Here is a 25859-nt window from a genome sequence, read left to right as displayed (position 1 = left end):
TTGGTTCTTTTCATTCAATGAAAATGTCATCCTTTTAGAAAAATGCTTCACAATATAATGACACCATATACATTTTTAAAACTCCTGTCTAGGAGGATATCAAATCTATTTGTTTATTCATTAATCAGAAGAAAATATATAAAAGAAGCAAAATCACATGTTTTATTTATATTATCCATATTTTCCTTACATCTGCTTCTTTCTCATAGTTTCTCTTGAGGCAAGGGAGACTTTACTCTGTGTAAATCAGATACAGATTATTTTACATATTATATACCTTAAAGTTATATTAAATTTTTCATTTTGAAAATCTTCAAAGTATCAAAAAATTCTGTTTGTTTATTAACAACAAAAGGAAATTCTGAAGTTGCATTCTCAGATTAAAAAAAAACAAAGTGTTGTGAAGTCCAAAATGTAGTCACTAGTTACATGAATACTTGGTGGAAAATAATTAAAATTAAGTAAAATTTAATTTTCTTCCGTTTCACTAGCCACATCTCAGGGGCTTAAAAGTCATTTGTAACTAGTGGCTACCAAATTGCACAGTACAGATATAGAACGTTTCCTTCAAAGTAGAAAATTCTGCCAGAAAACACTGAGATATAATCTTAGCATTATGATTTAGAGTGAAATCTGAAGGCCAAACTGGCTTTCCACCTGTTTTTGTAAATAAAGGTTTATTGGAATATGTCCATATCCATTTTTTTTACATTTTTTATACCTCTGTTTGCACAAAATGGCAGAGTTGAATAGTTGGGAGAAAGACTACATGGCTGCTAAAACCTAAAATAGTACTTTATTCTTCATAGACGAACATTTGCCAGATTCTGAACTACAGCCCCTCTTCTAAGCAGTTGATAATTGGCATGATTTTCTGGACATGAACATTTGTCATCTTCTTCCTCTTCAGTTTCCTCTTCCTTATTCATCTTTTCTCTCATTTATGTTGTTTCAATCATATATTCCTTTACTTGATTTGCAAAGCTTGAATGAAAATCTCTTTAGAAATTTCTTAGTAACTTGTTAATGTAAAGAAATACCTAGATCTAGTTTCCTGAATACTTTCATAAATTTTTAGCCACTCAGACATTACAATAAAAATATAGTAGTGTTTTCAATAAAAGTCACAGAGAATATCATTATCCTGACATCTGCATCTCAGATGTGAAAAGGAAGTCATCTTTCTGTTTTATGGGCCTAACTAAAGAAGAAATTTCTTTAGGGGTGCAATCCCATACATATCTCTCTTTGCTTATTTCTTTGCAAGAGAAACTTCATATTTCCACTATCAATGCATGATACTATTTTTCATTCCAGATAGATTTATTTTAAAAATGTCTGAAGACAAGGCAAAGACAATCCTTTCTTCTTATTTCTTTCTTATACAATAAGATTATAAGACTGCCATTGGCTCTTTCCTGTAATGGAATGAGAATTTTCTTTGACTAATCTCATATGGGGCAATAATAGGTACATAAAATACAAGTTTTTATTGCCAAAAACATCCCTGCTGCTGTAGGGTAATTGCAGTTAAAATTTGAAGTTAACTACAATCTTGAGTTATATAGTCAGTCAGTTCAGTCCCTCAGTCGTGTCCGCCTCTGTGACCCCATGGACTGCAGCACACCAGGCTTCCCTGTCCATCATCAACTCCTGGAGCTTGTTCAAACTCATGTCCATCCAGTTGGTGATGCCATCCTACCATCTCATTCTCCGTCGTCCCTTTTTCCTTCTGCCTTCAATCTTTCCCAGCATCAGGGTCTTTTCCAGTGAGTCAGTTCTTTGTATCAGGTGGCCAAAGTCGTGGAGTTTCAACTTCAGCATAAGTCCTTCCAATGAATATTCAGGACTGATTTCAATTTAAGTTTGAATTTGGCAATAAGGAGTTCATGAACTGAGCCACAGTCAGCTCCCAGTCTTGTTTTTGCTGACTGTATTGAGCTTCTCCATCTTTGCCTACAAAGAATATAATGCTCCTGTTGATGAAATTGTTGGAGAAGGGAATAAATCAATACCTGTAAAACCCGTAGAACAGATCTTTGATAAACTCTTACTAAGTTTTAGAAAGGTCTGTTTTATACAAGTAGAAAGATAATGTGCATCAGAATCAGAGAGTTTTGTTTTTAATTCCCAGTTCTGTACTTCTAGTCATGTTAAATTCTCCAAGCCTCAGTTTCTTCAGCTTTGAGTGTAGTTGTACTTGTCTTAGTAGCTATAGTAAAGGTCAGTGACAACACGTGTAATACAATGCTTGTTATATGATAGATACTTAATAAATGACAGTTTATAATAACTTAGTAGTGTAAGTACAGAGATTCCAAATTATTAATAGCTGACTGATTTAGTCAGTCTGGCCAACAAACGAATGTACAATTATGGGTTGATTTACTCAAATCTCCTATGAGACCTGTCTTGTAAAATCTGTTGAATAAATGTCTAACTAGTGAATTTCTGCTTGCCTTTCAAGAAAGGCTTACTTTTTATTTGCTAATGTGGGGCTTCCATTCCAGTGGAATAAGCTGAGAATCATGATTTCACAGATTTCATGATAACTGGAAACAGGCTGAAATGTATGTAAGCTAACCCTCTCATTCACAGATGTGGACAGGGAGGTCCAAAAACTTTAAACTATCCCCCAGAGTTGTACAGCTATTTGGTCAATAGTTTGTACAGCTATTTCTTCCAGGAAGCTGAACTGACCCCAGCCCATAATGTTCCTTCTATTACTTTGCATTTAGCATTTATTACATATACCTTTTGTATATTTGTTTATATATCTTCAGAGTTGCTCTACAGCTTCTCATATGTACATGTAATTTTTCTCCAGGTTCTAAGGTTCTTGAAAGCAAAGATCTTGGGGTCTTCTCCTTTAAACCCTTCCAAACAAACACAGTAGAGTTATGGGGAAAAATGCCTTTTTAATCAGTGAAAGGATTATTATAAGTTCCACAGTAGAGTTAAAATTCTAGCATGTAGGGTACCTTAGTCAGCTTGGGCTTCCATAATAAAACACCATAGACTGAGTGGCTTAAACAACAAAAATTAATTTCTCACAGTTCTGGAGGCTGGAAAGTCCAAAATCAGGGTGACAGCAAGGTTGAGTTTTTTGAGGGTTCTTTTCGTGGCTTGCAGATGGCCTCCATATTACTGCGTCCTCAGACAGGGAAAGCCAGCAGGCTCTCTGGTGTCTCTTTTTAAAAGAAAACTAATCCAGTCATGAAGGTCTCACCCCCTATGCCCTCTATATCTAATCATATCCCTAAGGCCCCATCTCCAAATCCCATCAGATTGGGGGTTAAACCTTCAACATAAGAATTATGGGAGCACACAATTTAGTCCATGGTATAGGGACAAGTTTTCTAATATAATTAAATAAGCATTCCCATTCAGATCAATCTTTTCACATCTAAACATTTCAGACATTAAAATTCAACAACCACATAAATATATGACCATAACTTTCAGAGCTGGCTCTATTTCATTGTTCATATTATTACCCAATTTTGGAATATTTTAGTAACAGTTGTTTGAATGGAGAACAGAAAACACATCTTCTATTCCTAAAATTCTGATATGAACCAGTAGATTTCCTTGCCTCCTGTTCTCCAGTTACCACGATTATGAGCCAACATATATGTTATACTGTGATTTTAACGAGGCCATTTTCACTAAACATTAACAAAAGTTAAATGTAAAGCTTTTAAAATTGCTAAGTGATGTGTGATACAGACTTTCTCAGTCCTTTCCTTAATCAAACATGCTCTCTGATCTTAATCAGTGATTGCTGTTTCTTGGTTTCATGGGTATGTTAAGGTGAAGGTTATCTGAGTTAGAAACCAGGTGTAAGGGGGGCCAGAACTAAGATCAAGGTAATAGAATGAGCTAATGCCATGTTTGTATGTTCATGTTACTGGGCTAATAAAAAAATGATTCTACATTGTAACAGATCTGCATTTATTATACCAAACAACTATATCAAATAGACATCAACAAAACGTTTTAGTCAGTACTTATCATTAATGAGAATAGTCATGTCCTAGTATTGGGCTAGAAAAAATCGTTGACAATATTTCACCTCATTCTCTCTGTAGTTTTTTTCCCACATATTCTCAATGACCTGCACATAAAGTCATTTAAGATTATATATTAATATATTATTGATGTACACATTTATATATCTTGAAAATAAAAATGAACAAGTGAATGATTTGTTTTTCTTTCCCAAATTAAGGGACTTGTATTAGCAGCAATTTATCAAGGTCTTATACTGAAGAATTCAGTAATATACAGATTCTCCAAATTATTTAGATTAAGTTCACTTTCTTCCCTGTAAATACCTGATATATTCATACACTAATGCTTGTAGATTTCAGGTGTACTTTAAATTTTCTGATTTCTCTATTAAAGATTAGACTAATTTAGACTATATAAAACATTGTATTAAAAAAATTATCAGGATTACAAATAAGGATTAGAATCTTGCTATCATGAGTATCTGGCTTCCCAGATGGTGCTAGTGGTGAAGAACCTGCCTGCCAGTGCAGGAGACATAAGAGACATTGGGTTTGATCCCTGGGTTGGGAAGATCCCGTGCAGGAGGGCCTGGCAACCCACTCCAGTATTTTTGCCTGGAAAATCCCATGGACAGAGGATCCTGATGAGCTACAGTCCACAGGGTTTCAAAGAGTCAGACATGACTGAAGCAACTTAGCATGCATACATGCATCATGAATATCATAAGTGTAATTAAGGAAGGGTTATTAATTTCAAACAAGTGAAACCAACTCTGATTAGTTTAATGGAAAGATAAATTATTGAAAAGATATCTGTTACCTTCCGGAACCAGCAGGAAGGCTACTGAACTGGGCTAAGAAAAAAATAGCAGGGCTAAAGGGAGACCAGGCAGCCAGGAATAAAGCTACCAGGACATCATGCTCTCAGCCTGGTTAGAAAATTGTCTCTGTTGCAAGGACCACTGGATATTCCCTGCTGAGCTGCTGGAATTCAATGAAGCTGCTGCTGTGGTCACTGAACTGTGGCTATTTTTACTACCACCGCACTGTTTCTGAGGATTTGTAAACTGTCAGTACAGAAGCACAGTCTAGGGCAGGCGAATCTAACTGGTAAACTGGAGATCTCAGACTTGGACTTTGTCACATGTCTATGTCTGAGCTGCCAAGGGTTTATGAGAACATGAATCTGGCCCTTTCAGTTTCAGAAGAAAGACTTAACTAGGCCTTATGAAGAGTCCAACTGCCTAACCCATAGGAGAATTGTTTCAATGAAAATCAGCCAAAACAGCAAGCAATATCTATCTCACTGTCTTTTGTTGATTTTAACTTTCTGCCTCTACTATGACTCTAATCTTTGGCTACTTAGAAGCCTCAAACAATTGTATTTTTCCAAATGATTAAACTTACCTAAACTGTTGTTTATACCTCTACCTGAATTTCTCAGGCATTGGTGATGATCTTTATTACCAATAATTTTGTTTTTCAAAATTATTCTTCCTACACATTTCTAGGTTTTAGTACAGATTTTCCTTCAGCTTTGACTCACTATCAATAATAAAAAGTTAAATTAGACCAAGGTGACATCTTCTTCATAAGATGACCTTAATTCTACTGTATTTAGTTTAAATTGTGGTGAACAAATTGAACTAGTATCCTACTAGATAGTTTCTCTTTTATTAGGTGTTAGGTATGGTATTTGGCTGTTACTTGTGAATTCTAACTAAGAATGTGTTATTGATACACAGACAGAGGAAAATTGCTGTTTGTTCTCAGATGACCTGGTCTTTTCTATATTATCAAACATACCAACATAGTCTTAAATTAATAAACAACTCTGTTATTCAACTTCCATAACAGAACCCATCAATATTAATTTTATCCAGATAGGCTTATTAACCTCTCTTTGTTGATCAAGCTTATTTATTATTAGTATAAAAGCCTATCTATTGGGTAAATGAAAGAAGTTGAATTTATGAGCATTAGCAATTGACAATAAAGGGGAATATTAAAAATAAGACAAACACATACATGTAACCAAATTTGGAAAAAGAAGGGAAAGAGGAGAAGAGTAATGTAAAGTAACTTTAAATTCATTGAAAGATCTCATCAGACATGGGTTACATTTAATAAATTATGATATAGTAAAAGCATTCCACTTAGAGCTATATAGTCTAACTTCAGAAGAAGTGTGAACAGAATTATTCAAGTGCTGTTACCTCTTAAGAGTTAAATTTTGTGTTGGTGTTATATATATATATATAATGTATAATATATATATCTATGTAGAGAGAAGAGATGAGTCAGTGATGGATATAGTGATTTTATTCTATAAACTTAAGATTTTGTTGTTTTGTTTGTATATGTACATATTTATATGAAATAAAAATATACTAAATAAAACCCACAACAAAACATCTAACCAATATTAAGGAAATAATTTTAATGATGATAAAGTGAATTCAAGCTTCTTTTTATTGGAGTAAAAGAGAAATGAAAGCAGAATAAGGGGGCACAATAAAAAGAGATTAGATAATAAATAATGATATAGTTATATGAATTCCTTTACCATTATGAAATATGATGTTTTAAATATTTTATTGACTGCATATCAGTTAGAACTATGTTTGGATCATGAAACAGAAAATTCCAAAAGAACAGTTATTTAGTTAAATTAAATTTTCTGATTCATAAAAGAAGCCTGGGGAGAAACAGACCAGTGCTCTTGTGGACTTCAGTTTACTCTCTTCCAGCTGTCATTCTAAGAACATGGCTGCTAGACTCAGAACATGACTGCACCTCAGAACATGGCTGCTACTCTCTTTTTTTTTTTTTAAGAATGCTTTTTAAAAAGCAGACTCAGAAGAAACAGTATCTGCCTCCTAGACAGAAGGTGTGTATGCTTACGGACTGAGAATGAAAATTTCAGCTCCATGAGTGCGGATATTACCTGGGCTTCTTCTCATAGCCCTAGGGAAGGGCTATGAATTGGTTTTCAGAAAACTAAGAAAATACTGATATTCGACCACTACTATTGCTGTGAGAAATAAAGGTCTTTATCTATGTCCCAGGCATCTCATATCTTCAGCTAGCTTCTGAGAGACTGTAGTAGGCTAACTTGCTTGCTTGCAGGAAGTTTGAAATCTCAGAAACTTTGCAGTTCTTGACAGCCTCACACAATATTTTGGCTAATATTCCTTTGTACATAACTTAGGCACATAAGCACACCTAGCCCGAAAGGAGGCTAGGAAATGTTATCATTTAGCTTAGCACTAAAATTGGTATCCCTATTGGCTCAGACAGTAAAGAATCTGCCTGCGATACAGTTTGATCCCTCAGTTGGGAAGATCCCCTGAAGGAAGGCACTGCAGTTGTCTTGCCTGGACAAGAGTTCCGTGGATAGAGGAGCCTGGTGGGCTACAGTCAATAGGGTCACAAAAAGTTGGACATGATTGAGTGATTGACACTTTCACTTCAAAATTGGTGTGTCATTACCAATGGAGGGGGATGGTAGGTTTACTAGTAGGACACAAAAACTCACTGCTGTTTCCTAAAAATGTTTGTTCATAATTTATTTTTAAGTGGAAAAAAAATGCATGTGTGTGTTGCATAAATAAGTCGCAGTTTAAAGAATTTATAACAAACATTCATAGAAATTTTGTTTGGGTACTCCAGTGTTCTTGCCTGGAGAATCCCAGGGACGGAGGAGCCTGGTAGTCGGTTGTCTATAGGGTCACACAGAGTTGGCCACGACTGAAGCGACTTAACAGCAGCAGCAGCAGCAGTGAAGGTACATTAGCTTGCTAGAGCTGCTATAGAAAATACCATTATCTAGGTGGCTTAAACAACAGAAGTTTATTGTCTTATGGTTTTGGAGGCTAGATATTAGATCAAAGTGCCAGTAGTGTTGGTTCATTCTGAGAGTTAGGAGGGAAGGATCTCTTTCTGCACTCTCACCTTGGCTTATAGATAGCCATCTTCTATCTATGCCTTCTCACGTGATAGTCTCCCTTTGTGCCTGCCCCTCTGTCCAAAATTTCTTTTTTTTTTTTTAATAAGAACACAGTCACATTGGGTTAAGACCCACTCTCATGATCCCATTTTACTACACCTAATTACATCTGCAAGGAATCTATTAATATTTCCAAATAAAATCACATTTTGAGGGACTGGCAGTTGGAATTTCAATATGAATTTTGAAGGAGCATAACCCATAACAGACAGTATGGAAGATTTTTTCTTTATTTTTTCTCTCCAAGTAATATTATATCGCTTTTTTATTATTATTTTGATAATTTTAAAAGACATATTTAAAAAATAGAAGTCCAGAATGTTTTATGTGTTTATTATGTAACAATATTCTTAATAATCTCAAACTATGGTTTAATGTTACCCACATTTTTTTTTAATCTTTAGTGAAAAATGTTTAGTATCTGTATCAATAAGTAGATGACTGCTTCCAGATTTGCCACAACAGGTTGTTGCTCCTCTCTTCTAGTACGTTTTTATAATACGTGTTCTATTTTGCTTTGCCTTACCAGTTTGTTTAAATCCTCAAGGCTCCATATATTCACAAAATTATTCAACACGTATACTTAGTCTTTGAACTTGTGTCCTACAATAGAAGTGTCTTCAACTCTGAGACTTAAATCATGCACTGTATTTCTGACTTCAGTGCTGAATTGGTGGGAAATCTATCAACTATGCTTCATTCCCGGTGACGCAGACACTGAGTGGGAGTTTGTGAGTGATGACTTTTCCAGTAGAATGTGAAGGTAATTGTAACAGTTTGACACACAAGAACAAAGTGACTGCTTTAGGCATGAGGACATAGGGAACCAACCAAGATAAAAGGAAGACTTGAAAACAAAGACTACATTCTGAACTAGTTCTTTCCAAATACTTTACTGTGGAAGAGAACTTGTAAATGAATAACCACTATTGAATAGCTGCCATAGAAACAAACAGAGAGCTATTCTACTATTAGTTGCATTTTCACTCAAAGGTTACTTATTTGTTCCTGAAAACTCAAATATCCCATATCACCCGAAGTATGGAGTGCTTAGGAGGAATGCTTAGGTAACCAACTTAGACCAAAAGAAGAGGTAAGAAATGAGAATAATGAAGAATATAATTTGACCACAAATGAGGAAGTTTAAAGCCAAGGACGAGAAAGGGATGGAGGAGAGGCAAGCTCACATTTGATGTGGGGAAATGTGTGGTTCATTTTACTAAGCCCCAGAATAAAACATTAAAGTTAACATGATATTCAAGGTTATGTAAAGATGGATCATTATATTCTTAGAAGTACCATTCCCATATAGCAATATGTGTGTGTGTTTTTAACTCTGGTTACCATAAAAGACTAGAGCTTCATGTAAATATTCTTTTGTTTGACATCAGCAATATGATGGAACTCTTAAACATCAATCTCCTTTTAGCAATTTAATACTGTATGCATAGTTCTGTGTCTGATTTGTTTTTTTTTATTTAGAAACAAATTAACTATTTCTATAATTTATTTTATTTATTTTCTTAATTTTAAAAAGATATTTTATCTCTCATAAATCTGGTTTATTTACTTATTCTCCAGTCAATCTCTAGTGTTATTTTATGTTTCCTGTAAAACTTTCACTGACAACTACCACAAACCTCCCATGAGAAATCACACAGAAAATCAAAGGATTTCACAAAACTTGTCATTTTGGTTAATAAAATGTTAATTTTAATTTGTTTATCTAACAGTTACATTTATTAAGAATTCATACATTCAGTTAATTTTTAAAGTTTATTGAGTTTTTCCATAATGAATGATTCAATATCAGTTTCTTAATGACTCCTCTCAAATTTCAAAGATGAGTCAAAAGTTCAATAGAAACTTCAACCTCAGGGGTTCAGGTATGGAACTATATAATACTATTTATATGTAAAATATAGAGTAAATGGAATTTTATATAAGCAATACTTTACATGCTGTTGGCTTCCAAGAAGCATGACTCACACAGAGTCTAAATGTGTCCTTTATATTCTACTCTAAGTGTCAGTTTGAAGACCTGTTTCAATGTTAATAACTCAAGCCAGGAGGGATTTATCATTTTCCAAGCTTTAAAATGAGTGCATCTGAGAAAATAAAATATTTTGTATCAAATCTCATAAATAATAATTTTAATCTCAGTGAGATGCCTCAATCATAAAAAAGAGGAAAAAGAAGCAACTACTTTAAAAAATACTAAAGAGAAATGTTCTGATATGATAAATACTGTTAGGTATCTATATTTTATACCCCAACTTCTTCTCCCCTTTTGATTTAAACAAAAGCATACATTGTGTGTTTGATACCTAACTAGATCATTTTTAGATAACTCCTACATTTCCATAACATATCAGTAATAATCCTGTAACAATCACTAATAATCGTTTAAGTCATTTTTAAATTCAAAAGCAAATGTGAATTTTAAAGAGAGTAACATTTAAACTTTAAAAATATTATTCAAATTCAATAAAATATTTTGTATTATTTGAAATATATCCTTTATTGCTACTCCCCAAGCTACACTACCCCTGTCATATGCACTATCTATTTAACATAAAAAAAAAGTAAATACTCACCTGGTTACATGGAATGATAGAATTAAACTTACTTTTTTGCTTTTTTTTTTTCATTTTTATAGTCACTCTGCTTTCACCATTTGCTTAGAATCTGCTAGTTTAAATACAAGACAATGTGAATACATGTGGGAGATGTAGACAAGATCTTTATCCGGAATGAACTTGAATGATACAGAAACATTAGGAACTTAGTATAGGACAAACACATGTCACAGAGTCTGTGCCTATGTTTACATTGAAGAATACAGATGTAAAAGAGTTGGTTTAAAAATACTTGGGAAGAATCTCAAAGTTACTTTCCCAATAAATATTATTTATATGCTCATAGGATGTGAAACATTTGTATTTAAAGAGACTACTTGATTTGCTGGGCCTTTTTTCAGATCTGTTCAACATTAAAAGCACAGATATAAAAGATTTTTCTTTTTAACCTTGAAAAATGATCTACTGAATTTGTAGGTTATCTGCAAAACTAGATCAGAGGATGCTAATCCATGAGAAGTGGTGTCTCCTCCTCCTATTTTTTCTATCCATTAAAACCAAGAAATGCATATAATTTAACCATGCTTGCTTTGGGTAATAACCAGCATGAGGTTGCAATGCATTGAATCTGCTTTCTAAGGAAGTACAATATTTTACATTTTTAATGCATCACTGAGCAGAGGTCAGATAGAGTAGTTCTAACAAAACACATCACAGCACATCAAACTACCCACAGTATAGTAACTCAACATGCCCTGTGTATATTTCTCCCACTTTAACGAGTGGGTCATCAATCTCTCAGCCAACATAAACCCAGCTGTAAATTTATGGTATTATGCTTCCTGACATGTTCCTGCTCAGCTTTTATGATTGTTCCTAATATATGATCATTTGACCAAAAAAAACCCAAACAAACAAGATATTTATTTTTGATTGGAAGATCAACTTAAAATGATTAATGAGAACTTGGGTAAGCCACATAAACTATCAAAAATAGTAAGTGTTTGTCCAATAGAAGAGTTATAATTATTCATCTGGTTTTCTTTAAATTTCTTTAGAGCTGTTTAACTAAATTAGTAACGAGGGCCATCATCTTGAGTAGATGTAATTCATGTCAGATGGTAGAATTTACATAATCCCTAAATTGAAAATTTAAAAATTGCACAAATACAAATAAGATAATTAGAAATTCTGTAACTGAGAAAATAAATATTTCACTTAGTGTACATGATAAATAGCCTATATATAAATACTACCTAAAGGTAGTTCATTTTCCTTGCTGTTTAATATATGTTTGGAGAAATTTATATATATATATATGTACATACATATATATATATAATTTTAAGAACAAAACTGATATCACACTTCAACTGCAAATGAGAATAATTGAAGAGTCTGTGGCTTATTTGAACAATTCTTTCATGGATATATGATTGTATTTTCATACAGTAAAATTTTAGGTTTAGATTTTTATTCCATCTTCTTTTCAATAAATCTAAGCATCTAACATGTGTACATATAACATCTAACACATGTACATATATGTTTAATTTAAAAATACATCTATTAAGCAATTATTTAATAACATTTGAGCATTATACATGTTTCGAGGATATGAAATGAGTAGGATATGAATCCTCGTTTAAAGAACTTTCAGTCTAGTGAGGAAATAATGTTGTTAGATAAGGTGTTTTGTTTCTCTTTAGATAACACAATAGGAAGTATGCAATTCAGGCACCTTAAAAACCCATATTCTCTTAATCAATGAGATAGAGGTCAAATGTGACCTCTATCTCGTTGTTATATATGTGTGTGTGTGTGTGTGTGTGTGTGTATATATATATACATATATATATATATAATATATATATATAGTTAATTTATAATTTGCATTTGCAGTGCACAAGAAAAGGACTCAGATATTCTTTTTTAGATTCTTTTCCAATACAGGCCATTTCAAGATATTGAGTATAGTTTCATGGCTATACAACAGGTCCTTATTATCTACCTAATTTTTCTATAACAATGTTTATATGTTAATTCCAAACACCTAATTTACTCACCCACCCTTCCATGTTCCTTTTGGTAATCATAAGTTTGTTTCTATGACTGTGAGTCTAATTCTGTTAGTAAATAAGTTAATTTGTACAATTATTTGAGATTTCACATATCACATGATATGTGATACTTGTCTTTCTCTGACTTACTTCACTTAATATGATAATCTCTCGGCCCATCCATGATGCTGCAAATGGCATTATTTCATTCTTTTTTATGGTTGAGTACTATTCATCATGTATATGTCTCTCAGTTATGTCCAACTCTGCAACCCCATGGACTGTAACCCACCAGGCTCCTCTGTCCATGGAATTCTCTAGGCAAGAATAGTTGAGTGAGTAGCCATTCCCTTCTCCAGGGAATCTTCCCAACCCAGGGATTGGACCCGGGTCTCCTTCACTGAAGGCAGATTGTTTACCTTCTGAGCCACAGGGGAAGCCCTATGTATATGTACCACATCCTTTTATCTATCCATGTGTCAATAGATATTTAGGTTGCTTCCATGTCTTGGCCATTGTTAATAGTGCTGCTATGAGCATTGTTGTGCATGTATGTTTTCAAGCTAGAGTTTTCTTTGCATATATGTGCAGAAGTGGGACTGCAGGATCATATGGTAACTCTATTGTTAGTTTTTTAAGGAACCTCCATACTCTTCTCCACAGTGACTGTACCATCTAACTCAAATTGTTTTGATATGTTCTAAAGATTCATGGGAAAAGGAGTATGCCAAGACTGTATATTGTCATCCTGCTTATTTAACTTATATGCAGAATATATCATGATAAACACTGGGCTGGAGGAAGCACAAGCTGGAATCAAGATTGCCGAGAGAAATATCAATAACCTCAGATATGCAGATGACACCACCCTTATGGCAGAAAGTGAAGAAGAACTAAAGAGCCTCTTGATGAAAGTGAAAGAGGAGAGTGAAAAAGTTGGCTTAAAGCTCAACATTCAGAAAACTAAGATCATGGCATCTGGTCCCATCACTTCATGGCAAATAAATGGGGAAACAGCGGAAACAGTGGCTGACTTTATTTTTCTGGACTCCAAAATCACTTCAGATGGTGACTGCAGCCATGAAATTAAAAGATGCTTACTCCTTGGAAGGACAGTTATGACCAACCTAGACAGCATATTAAAAAGCAGAGACATTACTTTGCTAACAAAGGTCTGTCTAGTCAAGGCTATGGTTTTTCCAGTGGTCATGTATGGATGTAAGAGTTGGACTGTGAAGAAAGCTGAGCTCCGAAGAGCTGATGCTTTTGAACTGTGGTGTTGGAGAAGACTCTTGAGAGTCCCTTGGACTGCAAGGAGATCCAGCCATCCTAAAGGAGATCCGTCCTGGGTGTTCATCGGAGGGACTGATGTTGAAGCTGAAACTGCAAAACTTTGGCCACCTGATGCGAAGAGCTGACATTTGAAAAGACCCTGATGCTGGGAAAGATTGAGAACAGGAGGAGATGGGGATGACAGAGGATGAGATGGTTGGATGGCATCACCGACTCTATGGACATGGGTTTGGGTGGACTCCAGGAGTTGGTGATGGACAGGGAGGCCTGGCGTGCTGCGGTTCATGGGATCGCAAAGAGTCGGACATGACTGAGCGACTGAACTGAACTGAACTGAAAGATTCATGTTGGATACCTGACCTGGCCACTGGAAATAATGAAAATGCTGCTGCTGCTGCTGCTGCTAAGTCGCTTCAGTCGTGTCCAACTCTGTGCGACCTCATAGACGGCAGCCCACCAGGCTCCCCCATCCTTGGGATTCTCCAGGCAAGAACACTGGAGTGGGTTGCCATTTCCTTCTCCAATGCATCAAAGTGAAAAGTGAACGTGCAGTCACTCAGTTGTGTCTGACTCTTAGCGACCCCGTGGTCTGCAGCCTACCAGTCTCCTCCGTCCATGGGATTTTCCAGGCAAGAGTACTGAAGTGGGTTACCATTGCCTTCTCCGAAAAATGATGCTATCTCCTGAAAATAAAGAGTGTTATACTCTATAAGAGTATAATACTCTATGTAAAGAGTGTTATACTCTATACATTTGTTTCACTTATAATAAAACATTGCTAAGTTTCATATTATATTTATGATCCATCAAGTAATATTCTATGTATGTAATGGCATGTTAACTCACAACAAATGTATGAGGTAGAAACTATTATTATTCTCACTCTACAGATGAGGATACTAACATTCCGAAAGGTTAGATTAATTGTCCAAGTTCATAGGGCTAATAAGTAGCAAAACTGGAATTTGAACCCAGGTATCGTTGCTCTAGCAAGCATTTTCTTAATACACTGTCTCATTAAGAAGTTTAAGAATTTAAATAAATGTATATTTTTTACAGTTTTTTCCTAAGATTTGTGTGCTTTTTTAATGATTTAAAATTTTACATACTGTAAATTTTTCTGTTATATAATTCCATGAATTTTAATATGTTCTTAGATTGGTATAACCACCACCAAAGAACGGGTACAAGACAATTCTGTTACCTCCAAATTCCCTCTTATTGCCATTCATAGTCAAGCACTTCCTTCATTCCTACCCCCGAACAATCACTGATACATCTCTTTCTTTAGTTTTTCTTTAAGAGAATGCCATATTCTCTTACATTATACATTATATAATCTTTAGACTGACTTTTTCACTTAGCATAATGCATTTGAGATTCATTCATATATCAATAGTTCATTTGTTTTATTGCTAAGTAGTATTTTATTTTATGGATGAACCACAGTTTGTTTATATATTTACCAATTGAAAGATGTTTGAGTTGCTTTTCCTATTTTGGAGCAATAATAAATAATGCTATTTGTATGAATAATGCTATTTTTGTAACAAACCTTTCATTTTTCAAGGACAGGGTTTCTCAACCTCAGCACTGTTACAATTGTATTGGTTAATTTCTTATTATAGGGAACTATCCTGGGGATTATAGGATGTGTTTTAGCATCCCTGGCCTCTACCAACTAGAGACCAGTAACATAAAGAGGTATGACAAACAAAAATAACTCAAGACCAATAGATATTCCCTCAACATTATTCTAGGATAAATACCTAAATGTGGATTACTGAGTCATATCAGTATATATTTAACTTAATAAAACTGGTACAACTTTATTCCAGGGTGGTTGTATCAATTTACATTCCCACCAGCAAAAAGCATCAACAGACCATGACATTGTTAACTTTTTTCTTTGTTACTTCAAAAAGAATTTAGCCATTCTAATAGATGTGAATGAGCTAATTCCCTGGTAGCTCAGCTGGTAAAGAATCTGCCTGCAATGCAGGAGACCCTGGTTTGATTTCTGGGTTGGGGAGATCCCCTGGAGAAGGGATAGGCTACACACTCCAGTGTTCTTGGGCTTCCGTGGTGGCTCAGACTGTAAAGAATCTGCAATGCAGGAGACCTGGATTTGATCCCTGGGTTGGGAAGATCCCCTGAAGAAGGAAACAGCTACCAACTCCAGCATTCTAGCCTAGAGAATTCCTTGGACAGTGGAGCTTGGTGGGCTACAGTCCACGGAGTTGTAAAGAGTCCACCATGACTGAGTGACTTTCACTTTCAGTAGGTGTGTAGTTGTACCTCATATTTTTAAATCTGCAATTCTTTATAACTATTTTTGTTGGACATCTTTTCCATGTGCACACTTGCCATATGTATATCTTTGGAAAGAATCTGTCTGGATATTTCACTCATTTAATTTTAATTTTTTTATTGTCGAGTTTATATGTTCTAGATACAAATCATTTATCAGATATTTGATTTGGAAATTTTTAATCTCAATATGTGGTTCATTTTTTAGAAAAAAATCTTTTGTGAGGAAAACACTTAATCAATGAACTCCGACTTACCAATTATTTGTTTTACAAATCATGCTTTTGTTGTCTTATTTAGGAACTCTTTGCCTAATCCAAGGTTATAAAGACTTCTCCTATGTTTTCTTTTAAGATTTTTTAGTTTTATGTTTTCTAGTTATTTTTATGTTCTATTTTGAATAAATATTTTGTATTGAATGAAATATAGTTTGAAATTCTTTTATTTGGATCCATTCATATGTATATTCAGTTGTTCCAGCACTATTTGTTAAAAAATATTCTTTCTCCAATAAATTGCCTATGCACCTTTGGTAAAAATCAATTGATTCTATTTGTGTGGGTCTAACTCAGCATTATATGTTCTGTCCTTTCTATGTGTCTATTTTTTCACCAAAACAATCTTTTAATAACTGTGGGTCAGCAATCAGTCTTAAAATGGGTAATGTGATGCCTCCAAGTTTATTCTTCTATTGAAAGATGTTTGACTTTTCTTATACATTTTTTTCTGTATAAATCGTAAAACTAGCTTGATTAAATTTGTAAAATCATTTGAAATTTCAATTAGGTACTGTGAAGCCTCTAGATCAATCTAGGGAAAATTGCAATTTTTTTTTTTTTGGCTTTATCATACTGTCTAGAGCCACTAATACAGAGTTGAGTAGCAGTGAAAAGAATAGACCAGTTCAGTTCAGTTCAACCACTCAGTCGTGTTCGACTCTTTGCGACCCCATGGACTGTAGCACACCAGGCTTCTATCACCAACTCCTGGAGCTTGCTCAAATTCATGTCCATCTAGTTGGTGATACCATCCAACCATCTCATCCTCTGTCGTCCCCTTCTCCTCCTGCCCTCAGTCTTTCCCAGCGTGAGGGTCTTTTCCAGTGAGTCAGTTCTTCTCATCAGGTGGCCAAAGTATTGGAATTTTAGCTTCAGCATCAGTCGTTCCAATGAATATTCAGGACTTCTTTCCTTTAGGATTGACTGTTTGATCTCCTCACATCCAAGGGACTCTCAAGAGTCTTCTCCAATACCACTGTTCAAAAACATCAATCCTTCCACGCTAAGCTTTCTTTATAGTCCAACTCTCACATCCATATATGACTACTGGAAAAACCATATCTTTGACTAGACAGACCTTTGTCAGCCAGTTAATGTCTCTGCTTTTTAATATGGTGTCTAGGTTGATCAGAGCTTTTCTTCCAAGGAGCAAGAGTCTTTTGATTTCATGGCTGCAGTCACCATCTGCAGTGATTTTAATGCAACACTCAACTCAACACTCAATACGCGGCATTCAAAGAATAGATACCCCTGCCTTATTCTGCTCTTAGGTATGAAACATTCAATTTTCACCATTAATTGTGAAGATAGATTCAGTTATTTGTTGATGTCCTTTATCAGTTTCAGAATTTTCCTTCTATATCTAATTTCCAGGGAGTTTTTATCATGAATGGACAATGAATATTACCCATCTCTATTGAGATGATTAGGGGTTTTTACTTCTTTTAATATGTAATATATAATTTTAATATGTTGGATTTTTTAAAATGTCGAAGTAACTTTGCAGTTTTGAGATAAACTCCATATGTTCATGATGTATCATTCTTGTTTATTTATTGTATTCACTTGGCTAACAATTTGTTGAAATTTGTGTTTTCATGAAGAATATTGGACTGCACTATTTTCATTTACTGTCTTTATCTAGTTTTGATATTAGAGTAATGGTTACCTTATAAAATGGCTTGGGAAATGTTTTTTTTTTTCTGTTTTGTTTTCTAGGGGAAATTTTGTAGACTTGGTACCATTTAGAAAGTTATTGGAAAAATATACTAAGAAAACCATCTGGTCTTGGAGTTTTATTTTCCTAGAGGATTTTAGAGTATGAATTTAATCTGTTCAATAGAGAATGATTTTAGTTATTTAAGTTGTATTGAAATTATTTTTTTAATCTGTCTTTCAAATAATTAATCCAGTTTATCTAATTTGTTTGTTGAATGTATGTATGCTCACAGGGTTCTTTGTAGTGTTTTTTAGTATCCTATTGATGTCTGTAATATTCTCCATTTTGTTTCTGATGATGCTAATTGAGTCATCATTTTTAACCCCCTCATTTTGACTAGATCCAGTTGATCTTTTCAATCAAGCACCTTTTGATTTAATGCTTTTCCCTAAGGTCTTTTGTTTTAAATATCATCCATTTCTCCTTTTATTGTTATTATTTCCTTCCTTCTGTGTGTGTTGAGTTTTGTTTGCTCTTTATTTCTTGTTTCTAAAGTAGAAAGCTTAGCTTATTGATTTGATTTCTTTTTTCTTTCTAACATAGTATTTAAAATATAAATTTCCCTCTATGCAATTGTTTATCTACATCTCTCAATTTTGGTTATGTTACATTTCCATCTTTATTCAGAACAGACATTTTATTTCTTATTTCACTTGTGACTTTTCTTTGACTTGAGGATTATTTAGAAATATATTGTTTACTATCAAAATACTTGAGTTTTAACATATACCCTTCTGTTTTTTTAAAAAAAAAAAATTTCATTATGGTCATGGTATATAATTTTAATCTTTTAAATTTAATAAAATTTGTTTTCTGACCCAAATATATTTTTTCTTGGTGAATGTTCCATGTGTACCTGAAAAGAATGTGCATTCTTTCTGATACTAGGTGCAGTGCTCTTTATATGACAAGTTGGTTGAAGTTTTCCATATTCTTACTGATTTTCTGTCTACGTGTTCTGTTGATTACTGAGAAATGAGCATTGAACTCTCTAATTGAAGTTGTGGTTTTGCCTATTTCTCCTTTTATTGCTTCATGTATTTTGAAGCTCTTTTTTTAGCGTAGACACATTATTATTAGATCTTTATGATGAATTGTCAGTTTTATAATTATGTGAAGTGACTGAGCCCACATGCATACAATGTCCTTTTTTATTTCTGCTAGTTTCTCCTTTTTTTGAAACCCACTTTTCAGATATCATTATAATATAACCACTTTGGCATCTTTTTATTAGTGCTTACATGCTGAATCTTTCCCTATTTTATTTTTCCTTTAACCTTTTATCATTATTTTTCAAGTAATTGAGGGCAGTGTATATTCTGGTCTTTTAAAATAATTCAACATGACAATCTCTTTTAACAAAATGTGTTAAATTATTTACATTTAATAAAATCATTGATGTGGTTGAATTTAGTTCTATTTTTTATTATTAATTTTTTGTTTGTACTCTCTTTTTTTCTATTTCTGTATTCTTGTCTTCTTTTGGTTATTTAAATTATTCAAGTATTTAATTTATCTATTGAATTTTTCATTATATGTCTTCTATGGTTTTTATTCATTGCTATAGTGCATTAAAATATACACACCTACATTCTACTTGAGGTAATATTTTACTTGAAGGAAAATACAATGGTAGAACCATATAGGTCCCTTTAACATTCTTCCTTTATGCTGCAGTTGTGATATGTATTTCATCTATGTCCCATTTTAATTATAAAACTACTGAAGACTCTCTGGAAAGGATTTCCTCACTCTTTAAAAGTACTCAAACACATTTCAATTTGCTTTCTTTAGTGGTTCCTGGAAATGTAATGTTTTTAGGACTGTGGAAAAATTTGCGAGAGGAAAAAGTTAGCATGTGGAAGAAGTAACATGGAAGGAATAATTTTTCTTTTTTTTTTAAAGAATGAGAAAATCCCTACCAGGTAGTCTCTTGCAAGTTTCCTTTATGGCTTATTGGGGAAAATTAGAACTGAATTAGGAATTTATTCCAAAATGAATAATCTTACCCTCATTCTTTTAAATTATTCCATCTTGCAGACTCTCCAGTTTCATATTGTTGTAAAGTGAAATTATCTTACTAAGCTGCATTTATGCTTTTTCTTGAATCCTAAAGCATCCTACATTTCTAGAATTTAACTGAAATCAAAGGATAATGCCATTCACTTAGGCAAAATAATAGATTGGCACTAACTATTGTATTTATTTACATTACCAGAAAAAGTGGAATTTTTGTACAAGGAAATTATTGTTAGGAGTGGAAGGACAGGTTCAGAAACTTCTCTTTAGGAGGATGTATATGTAAAGAGAATTGTGTTTGCCTTTTGTGTGTGAAAAATTGGGATATGTAATTATAATCTCTTTGGGGTTAAAAAGAGGTATCTCATCTAAGTATTAAGCATTATTTCTTTGACACTCACTGTCAATGCATTTGTAATTTCTAAAATCTCTGTTGAACATATTTTTCCTCATTTGTTACTAATAGTCTTCAAGGATTATTCTATTATGTTCGTGAGCAAGTCTTCTCAATTAGACTACAGCAGGGCAAACTATTGCCTGCATACCAAATCCTGTGCAATGCCCGTTTTTGTAAATTAAAGTGAAAAATGTTAGTTCTCAGTCATGTACAACTCCTTGTGATCCCATGTACTGTAGCTTGCCAGGTTTCTCTATCCATGGGATTCTCCAGGCAAGAATAATGGAGTGGGTAGCCATTCCCTTCTCCAGGGGATATTCCCGAACCAGGAATCTAACCCAGGCCTCCCACATTGCAAGTAGATTCTTTACCGTCTGAATCACCAGGGAAGCCCCTTTTGTAAATTCAATATTATCCAAATTCAGCCACATCCATTCATGTACCAATTATCTATGGATCCTTTTTCATTACACTAATAGTTGAATAGTTGCACTAGTGACCGTACAGCCCACAGAACCTAAAATATTTATTGTCTGGCCTTTTACAGAAAAGTTTGCTGACCCTGACCTAGGTATCCAGTAGCTGTTTTCCTGTATCCTACCTTACGCTTATACAGTGATGTGACACTCTACATGATTATCATCCCTGCATCTGATACTCACATTATCAATTCAGATATTAATGTTGTTCATAAGTCTAGAAGCCACTAACATATGGGCCTTTATAATTACATGTTTACAGCCATGTTGTCAGAGTGCCAGATATGACTGGTTGTCATTTTCAAGGATATTTGTGTTCCTTTGAAATCCTTGACATGATAGAGCTGATCTGTGTTCGCGTGTGCCCTAAGTGTACATTGCCATGCCAAGTTAAGTATATAAGCAGAAATTATACAAATCTCTCCCTTTTGTGACACTGTTTTGAAGTTACTATTTTTCATGTCTGATATGTTCAGAATCTTAATGAAACAGCTTATTTCCAGGTTTGGATCCTGTTTTCTTTTATACATTGTTTCAAGCTTTGCTCATGATTCATTGACCAGGACAGAAAATAGATCTTGGTTACCAACACTATTTTGGACACAGACTTTTCTTTCTTTCTAGGAAACCAAAATTTTTTTTTCTTTACATCTTTTGTGCCTTTCTCTCTCCCCTGCTTGAGAATGAATTTCTTGTAAGAAAGTTGCTTGTGCCTTTAGGTAAATAAACAGCTAGCAGATCATCTTCACCAATCCTCTAGAGGCTTAAATGCATATGTCTGCATTTCAGCTGGGCATAATTTAAGTTCTAATTGTAAATCATTTAATCATGAGTCCACTGTACTCAATCCTTAAAACAGCTCTGGAGGAAGATATTACCCACACTACTATATAAAGGGAAAATTAAAACTTAGAGAGATTATGTAAATTCTGTTTTAAACAATATAAACTGAGTGAAAACAGCCTTCTAACTTGTATTCTTGCTATCAGACCAGAGTGCCAACATCTGGGATAGTCACAAACTTCTTTTTATATTTAATCACTGTATTTCTATATTTAAAAATCAAAACTACTGTAGAAAGACTAAAAAGTAGCCCTAAGTCAAGGAAATAAGACAAAATGGCAGCTTTGAAATTGGGAAAGAACAGTTTCATGATTTACCTGTTGTGACTTAGCATATTAATTGATTTATGTGAAAGAGCTTCAGAATTTTTTCTGTAAGCAACATCTGCTAGAGCTCTTTCCTTCCTCTGAAGGCTTCTTAAATCAATGATAATGTCCCAAGCGCTTGGTCCCACAGCAACATGGCCTTCCTTCACTAAGCCAGTACCTTGGTCTATTACATAAGTCATTAAATTTCACTGAATTCCAACCATTTAGAGTACCTGTAATGGGCGGAAAGAAGAACAAAGCACTTTCGCTACATGATCTATTGTTCTGGTCTTCAAAGATAGTATCCTTTCAAACTGGAGAGAAGCAAATGGGCTCACACAGGCAGTCCATCAAACCTTTGTGATTAGCTCGTTACTCTCTAAAAAAAAATTAAACTTATGGGGGTGGGGGTAAAATATTTTACTTTGTTGTTAAAGATTTCTAGTCTTTTGACTGAAGCTTTTGAAAAGCTATAAGCAATAGTAAAATAGCCTGCCAAGTAAATAGTTCCTTGAAATGGAATTTAAACAATATAATTTATACAGTTATAGTAGTCATATAAAATAACAATAAAATTTAAAATTATTCAGAATTTCATTTTAAACACCTTTACAAGATTTGCAACTTAGTAAAGTTTGCATCTCTTTTCTATTGAAGCTAAATGGAAATTTATCAAGCACTGGCTGATAGTTTTTATTTTGTCTTAAATAAACTGAACAAAAGATTTTAAGCATTTTATATATTTTCATGAAGTATGTGAAAAACATCAACAGTGCTTTTCCATAATTTGCTATTCTGTCCAAGAACTGTAAGCTTGGTCTGTAGCATGTCAGCCTTTCTTTATCTGAACTGTATTATTTATACTTCTGTTTTGCTGCAGTTTTGTTGTTCTTAATTCTATCACCTTTTTTAAGAATAAAAAAGCATGATGGTTTAATTTGTAAAGTCAAGAGTTATTTGTTCTTGATTACAACACTCAACATGAAAATTGCTTTCATCTCTTGGTACAGAAATGGCATCATGACATTTTCCTGGGATATTTAATCCAGATAGACTTTTTCCTGAATAACTTTTATCTTTGTGTCTTCCACCAATTACCTTTTCTCCCATTTCACAATGATCTGTAAACTTTTCCATCCAGGACACTTGAGAAATAAGGTCCTTAGTTCAGCTGAGTAAACATAGATGGTGCAAAATCATTGATTTTTCAATGGATTAATATAGTGTCATTCCTAGCTCAAGATCCTAGCTTAGTCAGCTTGTCTTTTGATGATTTCAAAGGCACTTGGAAAATGAAAGTTAAGTAGTCTGCACCATTATCAGTATGCAACAGGGCTTCAATTCAAATTCAAAGTGTCTGTTTCTAAAATCTTAATTTTAGCATAATTTGAGTTAAGAATGAATTACTTACTGCAACAAAATTATGATCAGAACATTAATTTTACCTTTGGTTTACCCCATACTCTTTAATATCTTTCAGTATTTATTATTATACTGCCCCACTGTGAACTCGTACCACAGTTGAAATGCTCTATGAACACTAATAAAATTTTAAACAAAAATTCCAGGTCAGAATTCATAGATTCTTACATTCCAAGTCTACCTTGTAGTCTTATATGCAACAGAAATTAAGGTCTATCAAAAGTAGAGAGTCCAAGCAGGAAAAAATTAGCTATAGTTTATATAATAAGCATTAAACAATCTAATATATGACAAGATTTTTGTTTTCTAATCTGCTATAGTCATTCAAGTGGATACTATAAAAAACCAACAACAATAGGTTGTACTTGGAAATTGTATGAGTCTAGCATTGAGGGCTTGGATTATAGACTCATCTTAATATACCCCAAATATCCTTGTAGAAGTCCTATCTCATCTCTCACTTTCAATTTATCACTGGTTAACAATAGTGTAGACTTGTTACTATGCCTGAGGGGCTCCCTTCTAGAACTTGCTTCGTGTCTAGTTTCCTCTCTTAATTAGATGGTTTATGATATTATACAAAGATACTATACTGCAAGTAAATTCATTAACCTATGAGATCATCCAGAGCTCATTCATTAGTCATAGTTCCAGATACATGGTTGATAGTCAACAATTATATTAAATAAATTCACCTATAAATAAGAAAGCTTCTGGATGTTATTTTAGAGTTCACTTATCTCTTATCATTTGAGTATCATTTGTTAAATGATCGTCTATCTTGAATTTCCTGAAGACAGTACAGTGGATAAATCATTTGTCCTTAGAAAGTAGACTTATTATGAATCAGAAACTGTAGATATTCAGTGATTAGCAAAAGAGACAGGCTTCCTTTATAACATAAAATTTTCATTCTAGTTCAGGAGACTAAAAAAAATTCAGACTAAGCAATTGCAAAGTATTAATGTCACAAAGAAAACAAATAAGGGACTAGAAAAGGCAATAATAGAATGAAAATTTAGTTACATAGAGTGGTCAAAGAAACAAATCTGATTAGATAATACCTAAGCTGAAAACTTGAGGATGAGAAGAAACTGATGTGGAAAGCTAAGAAAAAACATTGCAAACACACTGAAAAAGGAATGTTTTAATGTGTTCAAACCAGAAAAAATACCAGTGAGGCTACGGTGTAATAAATAGAGAAGTATACACAATGAAGTTAAAGAAACAGACAGTTGCTACATATTGGAGGTCTACAGCCATGGAAAAGAATTTCAGTATTGTTCTATGTATAGGAAGAAACAAAAAGTTTTTATCCGAGAAATGATATGACTTAACTGTAGAATGTAAAGATTATAAGTGGGAAACTCAGTTTGAGGTGTCTGATCTTGTAATAAATAGTGGTAAAAGATAGTAGTGGCCTGTGTTTCAGTTCAGTTCAGTTCAGTCATTCAGTTGTGTCTGACTCTGTGTGACCCCATGGACTGCAGCACACCAGGCTTCCCTGTCCATCACCAACTCCCAGAGCCTGTGTTTGGGTAGTGGCAGTGGAGAAGAGCCCATTATACAAATTTGAAATATATTTTTGTAACTATTATAAACAAGATATTATGCCATATCATATGTTGAGGATGAGGGCAAGTGTGGAATTTATGATGAGTCTCATATATTTAGTTTTAACAAATTGATGAATAGTGATGCCATTTACTGGAGTGTGGAATATTGGAAGTGGGTAAATATTTGGGGGGTAGGGTTCGGTGAGACTCTGTGAAGATGTCTGGCAGACAACCTGATGGATGGAATACAATGCAAATACTAACTCTGAGCTTGATATTAAAATCTGTGAGTTAAACTTTCAGTAATTTAAAGAGAGGAGTATGGATGACATCACCTTTAAAAAAGGATGGCTTTTGTTTGTTTGTCTTTTGGTGAGAAGAAAACCCAGAACTGAATTTTGAAAAGCATCACAATTAAGTACCCAAGTGGACAAAGAAGAACTACAAAGCAAGGAGGAAGACCAACAAGGTATTAGTGTTGTTAAATCGCTCAGTCGTGTCTGACTCTGCGACCCCATGGATTGCAGCACTCCAGGCTTCCCTAATTCCAACAACACAAGAGAAGACTCTACA

At 33.9% G+C, this 25859-nt stretch overlaps 2 long non-coding RNA genes across 2 annotated transcripts in view; one reads left to right on the top strand and one right to left on the bottom strand.

The window, feature by feature from the left end:
• Positions 1–25859, top strand: part of LOC145524088 (uncharacterized) — a 410741-nt gene that overhangs the window by 35426 nt on the left and 349456 nt on the right. The gene's annotated exons all lie outside the window — the stretch shown is intronic.
• Positions 15014–25859, bottom strand: part of LOC145524089 (uncharacterized) — a 37544-nt gene continuing 26698 nt past the window's right edge. Inside the window, exon 2 of the long non-coding RNA XR_014067152.1 lies at positions 15014–22541. This is a non-coding gene — a long non-coding RNA (uncharacterized LOC145524089). The remainder of the gene's footprint in view (positions 22542–25859) is intronic.

This window comes from Giraffa tippelskirchi, chromosome 10 (assembly GCF_054371585.1).
Source record: "Giraffa tippelskirchi isolate mGirTip1 chromosome 10, T2T-mGirTip1v1.2.pri, whole genome shotgun sequence".
Lineage (NCBI taxonomy): Eukaryota > Metazoa > Chordata > Mammalia > Artiodactyla > Giraffidae > Giraffa > Giraffa tippelskirchi.
Note: the sequence above shows the minus strand (reverse complement) of the source record. Positions and strands in the feature narration are given on the sequence as shown.